The 15,531-nt window shown below is 33.5% G+C and overlaps 1 non-coding gene across 1 annotated transcript; it reads left to right on the forward strand.

The window, feature by feature from the left end:
• Nucleotides 1-8,212: 8,212 nt before the first annotated feature.
• On the forward strand, nucleotides 8,213-8,315 carry LOC121113931 (U6 spliceosomal RNA). Its single transcript, XR_005863164.1, has one exon. It is a non-coding gene; the product is annotated as a U6 spliceosomal RNA (small nuclear RNA).
• Nucleotides 8,316-15,531: the final 7,216 nt, after the last annotated feature.

Raw genomic sequence — 15,531 nt, forward strand, 5'->3', positions numbered from 1 at the left:
GATTCGACTACTTCTTTGCAGAAGAAACATCCAGTGTCCGTTTTAATCGACTTCTTACTGTATCCCCAAACTGTATCGAAACCATTTCTGTGACCATCTAGTAAAGGGTTTTGAATGTATTATTCTTGGGTTGATTGCTTCTTCTTCCATGTTAAGGTTCTTCCAGCGCTTTAACACCATCAAACTTAGTGTTGATTTTGTTTTGTTTTCAGTCATGATTTTTTTGGTTTTTTGCCCTTTCCACTCAACCAATTCCTACTGGGATTTGCGGGCCTTATTGTATAAAATTAGCAGCACAAGTCAAGGAATTGACCTCACATCCCCAATTTTTCCTGTGAATCTTTTCAGCTCACCTGTTAATGTTAGGGCATGTTCTTTATAGTACTGATTGGCAGTTCTAAAGCATGGATTATAGTTGAGTAGTTCATCAGGACCTAAGGCAATGAAAGTCCAACGATTGAACTGTCCCAAGAAAGTGCCATTCTTTACCACTAATTTAATAAGGTCTTTATTCACTTCATTCGCTCTAGAAAATGTTCTGTCTGCGAATCCATATCCAGTAGATATTTCAAACACATATTTGATTCTTTTTGCTCATACGTCTTCGCTTTTTTCTGCTTCTTTCTGGTGGAAAGGTTTCGAGACATTATAGAGGTGACATATGCTCTTTGAGTATCTAAAAAACAAATAATGTTATTATTTATTCTGTAGCATCCATAACTAGCTGTTGTTCATTGATATCAAATTAGCATTTGATATAATAATAATATATTCAAGGGAATTGAATGTTTAGTCACTCATTCAATGTGTTCTTGTAATAATGATGATAAGAGCCTTTCCTTTTATTCGTTAAATGATGCTTAACACGATTTCCTTACTCTTAACAACATCTGTTGTTCATTGTACAAGTAGATTGTGCGAGTAAATCTTTTTCGAGGAGCCAAAAAGAGGACTTTCCCCCAATAATATTCCTTTTTAAATAAGTTATAATTTCAAAATACTATAAATCTTTCCTAAAAATGTTAAATAATTTTTATGTTATGAGGGAGGAAAAACGATGATTGATGGCTTTAAAATAATCCACTTACATAATATGTTTGTATGTATATTTAATTTTTCAAATACTGTCACTCAGTCATCTAATCCATCAAGAGAGAGAGTTTCTCTAACAGGCAATGTATTAGTAATTTATCAGGGGTGTCCCCAGGATTATATATATATGTATATTTTTGGGAAGGGGGGCTTGGTTCTTGAAATTTTTTTCCGAAAAAAATTTATAAAATTAAATTTCAAATATAAAATTGTTTGTAAAAAAAAAAATTCCATTTTTAAATTTTCGGAAAAATTTCAATAATTCAAAAATCCATAGCTATTCTCAAAAAATTAAGTTTTTTAGAAAAAAAATTCAAAAATCGAGAGCTGTTTATTAAAAAAAGTAATTTCAATTACATTTCGAATATAATTTTTTTTTTTTTATTATTATTATTTTTTTTTTTTTTTTTTTTTTTGGGTCTACAGCACCTCCAACCCTCCCCTGCGGACGCCCCTGTTTATGTATAACTAATTCATTGAATAAGAGCATGTGTAAATACTATTAAAGTAGGTGGAATTATGTAGTTTTGACAAATGGCAGAATCCTGATGTGTCTACAGAGATATTTTTTTGCGCACGAGACAAGTTGGCCTTCTTCAATTTCTAGCGAACTGCAGTGGCATAACCCCCTACTAGTGCTTTACTAATAAAAGCATATGTTATTTGGATGCAAGGATCCCATTCTCCATCCTTAGATACAATTATAAAAATTGAAAGGCCTCGGCGTCTGTAATGTTGTGCAGACGCCTTTAAGCTATTTCTGCACTTATATACAAGGTTCTAAGATCAAATCAACGCATTTTTCAAAAATCTTTAAATTGTACCGGTGGACACATTTTTTGGGGGATTTACTTGAAAATTTGGAGGAATTGTACACATGAATGTTGAAATGAGGTCATTAGATGTATCTCCCACAAACATTGTTTGGTATGTTGGTCATTATCTCCTTAATGGAGGCAATCAGAGAGTCACATTTGACACCTCTCTGATTGAAATCTTCATGATCTTGTGGCCAAAAATCCTTCAATAGTAAAAAAAAACAAAAAATCATATCATTTATTATTTTCTCTCTATTTAACATACATACATTAAAAAAACTGCATTTATAAATTGATATATGTAGATATTGTTGTGCTTTTGACAACCTCAATCGATTGATTGACTGCGGTTCAAGAGTCATATATTGTAATATATATATAAGTTTTTTTGTAAAAGCTGCCATGTAATTATTCTGTTTTTTTTTTCATATTATACCTATATATATATATAACTTTAAATAAGTTGTAGAAGGACTTTTTTGATAGTGACGCAATGGTATTCAGCTATTTTGGTACGGTATACCGGTATTATAGTAGTACCGGGATCCAAATGCATGTAAAACGGTACAATATCAGGGGCATCCGGAAGGGGGGATTTAAGACTGTATCCCCATCCCCCACAATCTCAAAATCACCCAAAAAATAAATTCTTCAAATTTTTCTAAAAAAAAAAATTTAATATTTTTTTCTAGAAAATTTAATTTTTTGTGGAAAGGAGTTTTTGGATTATTTTTTAAAACTCCATAAATCAAATATACATATAAATATATATTCCTTCGACTCCCTTGTATATTAAATGAATATTGGAACCGTTACTTGCAGCACCAGTATGTAATATAAATATTATCCTGTGGATGACGTCATCTCTCAACATTCGATTTTAGAAATGTTTACATTATAATACAAGATATGGATGAAAATTATATTTTATAACGACATACAATTTTTGAAATAGCTCCCAATCCATCAGTCCAAACAAAACGTAGTGAAATACGAATATAAGTGATATGACTCTATAGTATCAATAGGTAATTATGGCTCAATAACAGACGTAGGTTGCATATTCTGTAAGATTAAGTATGATACTCGACTTTTACTTTTAACATAAATTACGTCATTCATAATGATAGTATTTTCAGTTTAGAGGTGGAATAGCATGTTAAGTGAACGGTGAATGACAGAAAAAGGCCTTGTTGGATCATGCAACCTTCTCTGAATGATAAGGTTTGTAATTGAAATTCTGGTGTAAGACTGATCTTCACAATGGGAGTTCATGAGAAACATAGTAACTTGTGACAAGTCGTGGTCCTTGAATATTTTCATCGAGTTCAGTTAAAGACCACAAAACATTAAATATACACGGGGGGAAACCTTAAACTTACATTTAAACTACCGCGAGCCTTCAACACTCTGGGAACGAGATCAGGGCAGTCCTTGAGAGCATCCACATTAATGGTGTTTTTTTTCGGAAGACCTTCTTACTTTCTAGGGTCTTGTTGTGGTCTAGCTTCCTGTTAACATTGTAGACAGTATAACAAGCCATTCTCATCAACCTGGTCACCTCTGCACGAAGAAGAATTTGCCTGGAATCTCACTGCACTGATATTTCTCGTCCTATTCAAAAAATTCAAAAAGAAGCAGGTGCTTGAGATACATGGCTTCCTATAAAATTATAGCCATTGCTAATTTACTCATCCATCACTTCTCAAATCAATATTATACAAGTGGGTAAGTTTCAACTTTCTACCAGGTACTTTCAATGTATCCTTATATCAAATGAAAAAAATACATAGGATCCAATGAGTCTTTGCCCCCGACTTTTTAGACTAACAAAATAAACCCCCCCTCCTAAATGCAAATTCATTCCAACAACGTGACACGCTATTCTTAGCTTCTGAGTCCAAGTTAAGTTGCGAGTATTTTATTGTCTGATCAAGTGGAGTCTGGGTCCCCATTTCTGTTATTTAAATATATATTTATATATTTTCTTCAAGTAAGATTTGCTATATTTGACGAAAATTTCATTCAATTCTGTACATTTTTATTTTAGTTTAATACAAAAGCAATTGGAGCCCATGACAATAAATCTTTACAAAACGAATCTCCAAAGTAGATTTTACTCCTTCCTATCTCATCATATTACTTTTTACAGATTTAAGTATTCTTAAAGTTATACTTATAATTTAGAACAATTTTCTAATAAAATAACTTAATAATATATCAACAAGCAAATGTAATGATTATATGATAATATTACAAATGATCCGATTTCCGTTTAATCCACAAACATTAAGTTTGGTTCTTCAGGTGTTCCCTCACTCGCATTATTTGGAACAGATTCAGTTCTGAGGGCCGGTGACGTAACTGAGTCTACTGGGAACTTTTTATGTGCATTTGAACCAGAAGAATGCACAGTTCCAGAACCCTGAGATGCACAGGGTTAAACAAAATAGATGCAACATTCTGGTAAATCAGGGTAGGATCACTTAAAGGTCCAGAAACCAGAACAAGGTTTTTTTTATCCAGAAACGGCTGGAGGGTTGTTTTATCCAAGACGAGGGTGACTTCTACTATAATGTGGCTGTTGAGGGTATCCTCCACTGTAGGGACATGCTGTGTGATACCCTGGAAGAGATGCTCCACTATGGACGAATAAGGTATTACCTATTTGTTAATCAGGGCAAATGAAAGGGTGTGGACATAGTTTGAGCTGATTACTGAACCAGGACTGGAACCGTTAGACCTGAACCGAGTACAACCGTGTTAATTACTGATTACATTGAAACTGAGGATATGATACCTACCTTAGTTATAGTAAGTATTATATAATTTGGTTATCCTTACAACATAGTATGGGGATGGTCTGAAAAGTTTCACACTTTACCACAAATGTGACAGCACTCGTAAATAATAATTAATCAAAAGAATCTAACATCTGTTGACAGTTACTGATCAATGTTTCAGCCCTTTTGTACTCGTAGATGTTATGTAACAAGAGAAAATGGACATAATCGAGTATATAGCTGTAATTAAATATTTGCTCAATAAAGTGCAACCTTTAAATAGATTCAAACAGTAGCAGACATAAGTAGGCTTGTTATATGTAAATTTGACGCGTTTAAGTCGACCCAACTCGGAGTAATTGAGACATAAACTAACAGCGTCTTGTGAGCAATTATTTTACTGAGAAAAAGACCGAGCACTAGGGGCTTAAGGGATAAGAACATCGCAAAAAGAAGTGTGTGGAGTTACAAGGAGAATTAAAATTGAGAAAAAATGTGTTGTATCTTTCTTAGGTTGGAAACTTTGTATCATATTGTATAAAGCCGTGTAATAATACCATATATGTATAAGTACATTCAAAAATCAATAGAATGATTCTTGTTAAAGCTAACAATTACGTTTGTTACATGGAATATGATAGACTTCTATTGCAATGGTGGAGCAGATGGCAAGTAGATAAGTATTCAAGCCAACTGTACATTTAGTTGGCTTGAATAAAATAAATAGATGTTTTAATCATGTTCTAGGTAGATGTCTCTATACTACATATATGTATAATATATACTTACTTATTTGTTGTGTACAAGTTAGGTTCATGTTCTGACTTGTACAATCAGATTGTACAAGTTCAGTGCCCTTATCATCTTTTAGTCATTGGGGCCGGGTTTGTATATTGCTAGAGGATCTGACGGGAGTGACTATGGGGAAGTGGACCCCAACCCCCGGGATGCGGGCCAGTACCGGTTCATGGATCAATCAGTACTTCACTGCACTAGAATTAATTTTTTATTTCTGTTCTATGTATTATCTACGTCTGGGACGATAATACATAAAGAAGGACTTCATCTACAGTTGGTAGGAGGGGAAAAAAATATTTAGTATGAATGCAAATCACAAGAGATAATTAGTTATCCAATCTGGTAGTTAATTGATAATTTTTTATTCACTCATCAGATTTCACGAACAATAAGCTAAAATGCCAACTACATGTTCTCCAATCACTTTTGTTATTTGTATTCATAACTAATATTTTCTTGTTCTCTTAACAACTGTAGATGAAATAGTCAGTGTCGCCCCCCCCCCCCTTCCTCACCACTATTTTAGTCTCAGTCTAAGTCAAGCGGTCTTTTATTTTGAAACATATTCATTTTAAAAAATGACCGTATTCTCCGCTCTTACATGCTAAAATTTAATCCAGATAGCCTCTTGAAACCCTGTTGTCATTTCCAATATCCTACTTGTGTGAAGCGGGGCCTTCTCACCAACACAAAAAGTAGACTAGATACAAACAACTCACTTCAAGTGGCTTTGTCTGCCATTACTCCCTCTCTTTGCAAAGGAACAAGCTTAGGGCTCCCATAGATTTAGCGTTACGGACAGCTGTTGATGTTACAATATCGCGTTAAATTGTTTTTTATAAAGTTCGATTTGAGTTCACAGCGAAAAAGTTTGGGGACAACTAATTTAAGGGACGGAACGGGTGGAACACGCCCCCTAGTAAGTCCCCATCTATTATAGTCCAAGTCAAGTAGTCTTTTATTTGGAAATGATCGTATTCCCCTCACTTGCGCACCAAAATTTGACACAGCTAGCGAAATGAGTAGGTAATAGACGTCTTTGGAAAGTTTCTTTGTGAAAAGAAAAATGCACAATGAAGACAGATAAGAGCAGACAATGAATTCCTAGAAAAAGAAAGTTTTATAAGAAAAATACCAGGATTCCTACATGCCCTATGGGTGTATTGCGACAGATGATTCCTACACACCATGCCTGCTCTCTATAATATGCACCGATCGGCTCTCAAATGAGACAATGGATCCTTCAAAACTACTTTGCCTCTTAGAGACCAAGACACAATGGTTTTACGTTTGTTTTTATTTCAACCCCCTCCTTGTCTGCAGTATAATTGTCAATGTGTCAGTAGTTATAAAAAGGTTAGGGACATTTGTATAGAGGACTTACCATTAATTGGGATGCTGAAAATATGATTTGGGGCTCTCTTCCCCCTCCCAATGATTACTGCCTGGAGGTTATGAGTTATTTGTCGTTTAAGGTATTCTATAATTTTAATGCTTCTTTTTAATTACCAACCAATGGTAGGGGGCCACAGGGTCCATGCTAACCCAACATTGAATATTCTATAGTTTGGAAAAGTTAGAGGGAGTAATTTTTTTTTCTGTTATAAATATCCAGCCTCAATAACAGTCTTTATGCGAGGCTGAAAGCGCAAGCACGCCTTCGCCACTAGGTTCCTTGGCAAATCCTGGGGGTAGATAAATACCTCTCATTCCACTTCATTAATATATTGCTATAATTGAATTTCAAATATCCCTTGTCGCTGTCTCCAATTTCGAGATAGAAAGATATAGTATTACGTCGGGACAGAATTATACAATACATCCAAGCCTTTTTCTTTATTTTGATAGGTATTTTCCAAATCTATAAAAAAGTTTCATGGAGCTTTTCTCCATGTTATATAATTGTCGTTTACTAAGACTAGTTACAACTTGCTCACGTACCAATTAGTAATTACACGCCCTAATATCTATTGAATATATAAGTAAATCCACTTGTAATGCTAGTATCTGATATATGTATATTATTTCCTATTATCCATTCCAATATTTCACGAGCAGTAATCTGTTAGCCCTCCCCATTACTTACTTAATAACCACAGGGGATTACATCATTATTCGAAAGAAACAAAGCACCTGCTTTTTTATAACTTATACATAGTACTAAGTCGGCTTCCCTCACTAACCATCATTGCAAGTGTACAATACATAGTGTTTACTATCAAAAACCAAATTTAAAAAAAGATGTACCCTTGGGACAGGGGAGCTGCTTTCAAGAATAAGTACAGGGTGGGGATTTCAAATCTGGAACAAGTTTAGATCTCACTATCTTAGCAATCCATAGATTTATGTTTATAAAAGTGGTCTCTCATCACATTTAGCGCACAAAACTGTATTAGAATACATACAAAATCCTTAATATCTTCTCCAAATACAAACTAATATTGTGTGCCTCCGGGCCCAGTGCACAATCGAAGAGATTATTGAGTTAATGAAGATGGCCAAACCAACTGTTTACGATGTTAATAAGACTTATAAGGAGTCTGATAGTGTCGGAAACCCCTCCCAGGAAGACTCATGATCGTTTTGAGAGCAAAAAATGCATTACAGACTTCCTGAAAAATAAGGCAATGAAAATATGACCTCTCAGACCGCTGGGTATGAACTCCTTGGTCTACTACGTGGAGGATATCTTGGAAAGAAGGTCAAAACAACGTGTACATATTTGCTTCGGCCATACATACCAAAATTGAAACGATACAGAGAAGATTAGCCAAGGCCCTACAAAAAGATGACACAGACAAAAAGAAAACGTGCACATATATTTGTAAACTCCTTGGGGGCTTCCATTCTTGAGGCAGTGGCCAACATGGGTAATGAATTCTTCATCAAAACTTATTCCAAGTTCAGGTTGAAGGCTGTTGTTGAAGCAGGAGTTTCGTTGGTTTGAGTGATTGACTTTACTATGGACCACTACATGTAAGAACAAAATATTTGTGCATTGCTAAATTTTGGAAATTTAGGTTTGGGAAAAAGTAACTTTCTATTTCCCGCCCTTTTTTTAACTAAGTATATCTTGTTCATTATTGGTCACATAAGATCATACGATAAAACGTTGTAGAGGTATGAGTGTATACTAAAAACTCAACTTGACCAGATCAGGTGTGAATGATCGAGAATCAAGTATGGAGATCTCTAAAAGGAAGAAATTCCCCATATTTTACATTTTTACCAGCTGAAAAACGTCGAAAGCAACTCAGAAAATTTGCAATGTATTCGGGGCCAATAATCTTTCGGTTTGTGTTGCACAACAGTGGTTTAAGAATGTTTTTTCATCTCAATTTTGCCTTCTACTGTAAACAACTCGACCGTTTGAAGCTGGCAATTGAACAGAAGCGACCAGCATTGGTGAATAGGAGACCACACCTGGCCTCACACATCTTTAATGACGCGCCAGAAGCTCCAGGAGCTCGGATGGGAAGTTCTTATGCATCTTCCTTATAGTTCAGACAGGGAACAAGTGACTACCACATGTTCCTGACTATGGCCAACACAGTTTGGGTAACAGATATAGGCATGTGAGCATTTCTTGTCCGAGTTTTTTTGCCAGTAGGACTAAGGGCTTCTAGGAGAAGGACATTATGAAGTTGGATTCTCGTGGGTAACAAACTATGAAACTGAGCCGGCATACTCGCTTCAATTGGGCAATTGTTATACCTATTAAATTGTAATATATAATATCCTTTAATTTTTCGTATTAAAAATTCCCACCCTGTATATTGGACTATGAAATAAAGAAATAAGCTTCGTTTTTAAACAAATGTGTCCAGATCAATACCGTTTATTGATTTAGACATTCCTTGGACGGACATAGAGGAGGGTCGTTTGACATTAATTCATATTATATAAAGAATGCGAGCTGTGTTGGATGGATGGGTATAGAAGAACGTAACGGCACACTCTTTCTTTTTTCAAAGGGCTTTTTTGAATGAAATTACTCTCTGAAAGGGTTAAATATATCGATCCAATGTAATGCATTGAATAGCAGACTCGTCTACTACTCTACTAAGCATACACACAGCTTGAATTCTTTCATGCATCCCCCCTCTTCCTCTCTTTTGGAATACTAATCTATTTGAATGAAGAAGCACCTGCTTTCGTATTATGCTCTAGGCGTATCATTGAGTACATACATTTTAACAAAAAAAAAAAAAATCAAAATCAAGGATTCAATGAACTTAACTTTCAATATCCTATACGGGGTGTCCCTTGAAAATATGACCACTTACAACTTCTCACTCTAAAAAGATTTACTGTTTTCAGTCAAATTTTGATAAACCTAAAAATAGGAGGGGGGATACAATCAAATGACCTTCACTTATTTTTTTTATTTTATTGTGTCCAATTTTGTGTGACTTGTTGTCACCTTTCTGTTGTATTTTAATGTAAAAGTAATGTTTGTAACATTTCAGTCCTCAAAGGGTGGTTTTTAACCTCTACACCCATTAGAAAATGACTTTAATTTAACGACACTACCACGAATTGAAATTGGAAAAAAGTTAAAGATAAAACCAGACTAATCTTGCTGCTGGATCCCTCAAACTCTTAATATAATTCCAAGAATATGTGTTCATATTTCCATGTGAGACCCGGTATATATATAATTTTCTAATAGACGCAGAATGATCTGTGCCTGTTTCGGATTAACACTTTTATGCATGTATATTAAGGTGGTTTGTTGTTCAACTTTTTTCGAATTTTGGTTATGGATGGTATGGAAAAGTTGTTAATTGTAATGAAAATGACCTATGCAAAATTCCATTGTCCCTACTAGGTCCTCTTTAGGTCACACAACTCAATCAAATTATACAAAAAGACAAGAACTCTTTATGTAGGTACTAAGAAGACATTTTAATAACTTTGATTGACATTTTTTTAACCTATAAAAAGTGTTTCAAAAGTTTTAGTTCAAAAATATCCTATCAATCATAAAAAAAGAGTAAAATGCTTGGAAAATTTGATGATCTGCGTATAACATGCATAATTTTTTTTACGTTTTCCGAAAGAAAAGAAAATTTGACCCGAAAAATGACCGCTTTCACAAAAACCTTGATTTATGTAGCAAAAACGAAGTGTAAAGATTTTTTCGCCGCACCTAGTATAGAAAAAAACTTTCAAAAAACTTTTTTGTTTAAGAACACTGTCTATCATAAATAATTTATGGAAAATAATGATTAATCCTGTATTTTAATCCTTATTAACGAAATAAATAAATTTTCTCTCTTTTCAAACTATGAACTAGATATGCTACATGAAAATGAAATTGTAGAGGAATGGCATTTTGAATAGGTTATTTTTTTAGCATATCATCACTATTTCAAACTTACCGTAATCAAAATTCGAAAAAAGTTGAAAAACAAACCGCCCTAATATATAAACTATGTATTTCGAATCTAAAAAAAGGCTTTGAAATCTGCATAATATTATGCTAAATGAAATTATTATTCATAAATTATAATAATAGTCTGAATGGATGGCTACATAGTACTTAACTACTCTGTATACAAAACCAAACACCTGCTTATCCTTAGTTCAGTGACATGGGGAAGATAAATTTAAAGGCAACTGACATATGTACTGAATATTATGTAATTTTCAAACGGTTCCCCAATTTATTATTGTTTATAAGTTAGGGTTACCATATTTGGATTTATGAAAGGAGAAACAGTTTTAGTCTCTTAATATTTGTATAGCGGTTGCGTAGTTGAAATTTGGACACTCCCCCCTCCACTCAAAAAAAAAAAAATAATAATAATAACACAATCATTCGAAAAATTCTCTCACAAAGAAACAAAAGTATCGAGATTGCTGCTCTCATTCGGGCAGAACACACCTCAACAGATATCCGAAACTTGACTTAGACAAACAGGCAGACTATTTATCGAGTGGCCCATTCAAATCTGAACGCTTTGAATTTTAAATTTCAACAAGATATAATTTATTAATTAACAATAGAATTTCAACAAAATTAATACTGTACGTAGGTGTGTCTCTAAGCTCTCTTAATCATTAATGTAGCCATCCTTACCACCAATTGTGGGTTCCAGCCAGCGGTAGAAGGCCTGTCACCCGCTGCAGATGTACTTATCTGCTCAGTATTGGGTAACAGTGGCTTTAAAGGCCTCGGTGATTGGATGACGGACACTGCAGGCCTTACCCTCGACATGCATCCAAAAGGTGTATTCGAGGGCATTGCTATCAGGGTTTTAGGAGGGGGGTGTCAAAAAAGAGTTCAAAAGGGGTTTTCAACAAAGGACATGGTTTTCTTTCATTACTGATATCAAAAGTGACCTCTCCATCCACACAACCCTTTTTCCACCAACTTTTTTCATAGCTCTCTAAAAAGTCTGGTGTGAAATCTGGAGATCTCTTGCATGGGCCCTTATAGACTTGAAGGGATTCGCCTGGTCTGCTTTCTTTAAATCCTCCGGGTCCAGTTTGGCCTTTTTGACAAAGTAAATCTTTCTTTCCAACGTTTTAAACTTACTAATGGCGTAGATGGTGGTCCTGGAGACACTTAACTGCTTGGAGTGGGGGAATGGAAAATCTGCCAATCACGTTCAAGTGTCACTTTCTCGACTTTTATTAAAGCTAGGGAGCTCAGGTTTATTTTGTAAGTTATGGTTTATGCTTTGATATATTGAAATATAAATTAATTTCAATGACTCAGCCTTAATTAATTATTGAATTAGTAAGTGTTCAGTTTTCAATGTTCCACACCAATAAAGCCATTAACAATAGTATTGCCATCAATACGAGTTTCAACAAGATGGTGCACTAAAGCACACATCAAAGAATACATTTTTTTTTTTTGAACAATATTCTATTCTGGTAGAAAACAATGTGGCCATCATACTCCCCAGAGGTCAGCCCGTTTTCTTTTCTGGTCACATTTGGAGACAAATGTACACTTCGAATCTTAATTTTCTCAAGGGTTCTGTGGATGATCTAGGGCATTCCATGAGCCCCAATTACATTATCACCATCAAGGATATCATCAGAATCGATGGAAGCTAAAATGAAAATTAGAAATAGAAACACATGTCCCAACGTCTGATCAAAGTTTAGTTAATGTAGATCCTCTAGTTTCTGAAATTAAACTTGTTAAAATTCCAGATTTAAAATTTCTAGTTTTCACTTGTCACATCCGGAATTAATGGCAATTTAAGAATGACAAAAATATCAATGAATTTTGATTCTTGTTTATTTTGGATTTTGTTTTAATTTTTCAAAAAATTCTGATACGAACACTCAATAACATATATCCAAAAAATTATTTGTCTAAATTCGAAGTAAAATAGTGCCAAAAAATTTCAATTAATGTTGTCAAATTATTTTCTTACTATAAAATAAAAATATAGTTATCAAGCTATGTTTTACATTGTAGTACTTTACACAGTAGATAATTAAAAAGTATAGGAGTATGAATCATCATTCAATATATAATTTTTTTCGGCAAAGTGTCTGTTCAGCAAAGTGTCTGCACACGGTCTCCAACATGACATTGTCCTCAGTTTATTATACGATTGGTGGCGTTAGGGAAAATATTCTATAATCATATGAGTTTATGCTATGTTTCATTTTATTAAGCATCTAATTATCAACCAATTATTTGGGTCTATTATTTTTTAAGGACTTTTTTTAGCGAAGACACTTCTTCATGAGATTTGATAACTTCCGAAAAGCCCTGGTCTAGAAGCCGCTGGGCTAAGCCTTTAAAATAAGGCGGATGATTCAACAAAGCGATTTGAATTTAACAAAACTTTCCTCTATTATATTTATTTCTTAGCATCACCCTCTACGAGGCACTAAAATTATATAATTGACTAATATAAAAAAAAAAAAAACTAGAATGGTCACTCGGTAGGTCGAAAAATTTCCCCCTAAAATCATATTGAATTATGTAACTTAATTTATTTCAAAGCTTTGGTTTACGTCTTACTGTGATTATATGTAACATAGAAGAACAATTTTGGAGAGGGGAATATTTTGTACAAATGAATAGAAGACAATAATCGCTCAAATATATGCATCTCCAAGGATTTGGTTCCATTTTGTAGTGATCTCATTTTTGGTGGGGGTGTACTAGCAAATAGTCAACATTACCATCATATTTTTTTCTGATTTCAATGCCAATTGCATGACGTTATGCCTCGTACAATGAAGATGAAGGCAATCGAAGGCAGATAATTCTAACTTGATCATCCATGTTCGAATTCGGATTCGGTATTGTGCGATGGCCGACGGGAGGAGAATTCATCAGATGAAAACTATTAGACCTCATAAGGGTGTAGAGGGAACTCCTTCCTTGGGAATGAGATACCAGGATCGAAACAATAAAGCAATCCCTTTGAGTCGAAAATTTTAATATTTCAAAATGGGAGCTCTTAAAAAATACAAAAATCTTTTTTTTAAAGTTAAACGTGGAATATTTTTCTATAATCAATATGTATTATGAATAAGTTATAAGGGTCTAAAGATGAGTGTCGTTTTTCAGATTAAAAATGGAAGTATATCGAGTTTAGAACAAGATGCAGACTCAATGAAAACATATTTCAATCAAAAAACATAAATACATAAGTTGTATTAATCCTTCTTTTAAATTGGGATTGGTTTCAGGGTAAAAAATGACAGACAGATAATAGTCCCGAATTACTATATTCCCAAATATTTCAGAATTCAGATGACTGAGAGAAAAACTGAGATCAGTTTTTGATTTTGCGCACATATGTAGATAAATTCGATTATTATCCTCAATTTATTTGTACAAAATGAGTGTTCCCCTGTGTAATCTTCATATCAAGTTTGATCAAAATCGAACTGTAACTTTTGTTGTAATACTGTTGAGTAGGAGACAAACTAAAAAAGGCAAAAATATAACCTACTTTCAACTTCTTTGACGGGGGTAAATAGCAGCTACGGCCACAATTTGGATGTCTTATCAGTAGATCCCTCAGTTTGTATTAACTCATATTTTGCATGAGCTCCAATATACCAAAGAACGAAAGAAAAAGTTTAACTATTATGTATGGTTTCTTGAGTTTGTGGTGAACCAAAGTATTTAGTTGTTGTATAAGAACTAAATACAGTAAATATATTAAAAAAAAAAATCCAATGTTAAAGATTAAAAGAATTACTTTTTGTCATGACTTTGATAATAGAATAAATGATATGTTTCTTCATTTTGACTAAATATTAAGCAATCATAGTCTTAAAGACACTCCAGATTAAAGGGTGTGAGAGAATATAGGACTAAATGCTTCTAGTCAAATGACCATTACCAGTGGCGTCTGCAAGATAATATTAATAAAAAAAAAAAAATTGAAAAATTAAATTTTAAATATCAAGTTTTTTGGATTTGTTTTTCAAAAATCTATAGCTATTCTCAAAAATTCAATTTAAAAAAATTTCCAAAATCCACAGTTGTTTACAAAAAATTAATTTTTTTGGAAAAAAAGTTTCAAAAATTAAATTTGCAATATAATTTTTTGGAAAAAAACTTTCAAATATTAAATTTTTTGGGAAAAAAATTTGGAAAATAAAATTTTTTGGAGAAAACTTTGAAAATCCATAGCTATTTACAGAAAATTAAATTTTTTGGAAAAAAATTTGGCAAATTAAATTTTTTGCAAAAAAAATCTGAAAAATCAAATTAAATTTCAAATATTAATATTTCTAGTAAAAATGAAATATTCCTCAATTCCACACCCTGGATGTCCTTGATTCCTAACTTAGATACCTACTAATTTCTTCTTTATACAATGTCGTTGTAATATAAAGCATTTATCCCCGGGGCCGTCGCTACGGGATGGTGTAAGCAAATATGTTAGTGGGAAAATTTGATGTAATATAAGCAAAATTAGTAATATTTAGTGCTAAAGATAGCAGATGTGAAAAAATTAGAATATTTAATAATAAAAGAGAATGCAATAGTTTAAAATGGGATTTTTCGCCATACTGGGTGTTCCATTGAAATATGAACC

The sequence above is a fragment of the Lepeophtheirus salmonis genome, chromosome 2, assembly GCF_016086655.4.
Source record: "Lepeophtheirus salmonis chromosome 2, UVic_Lsal_1.4, whole genome shotgun sequence".
NCBI lineage: Eukaryota > Metazoa > Arthropoda > Copepoda > Siphonostomatoida > Caligidae > Lepeophtheirus > Lepeophtheirus salmonis.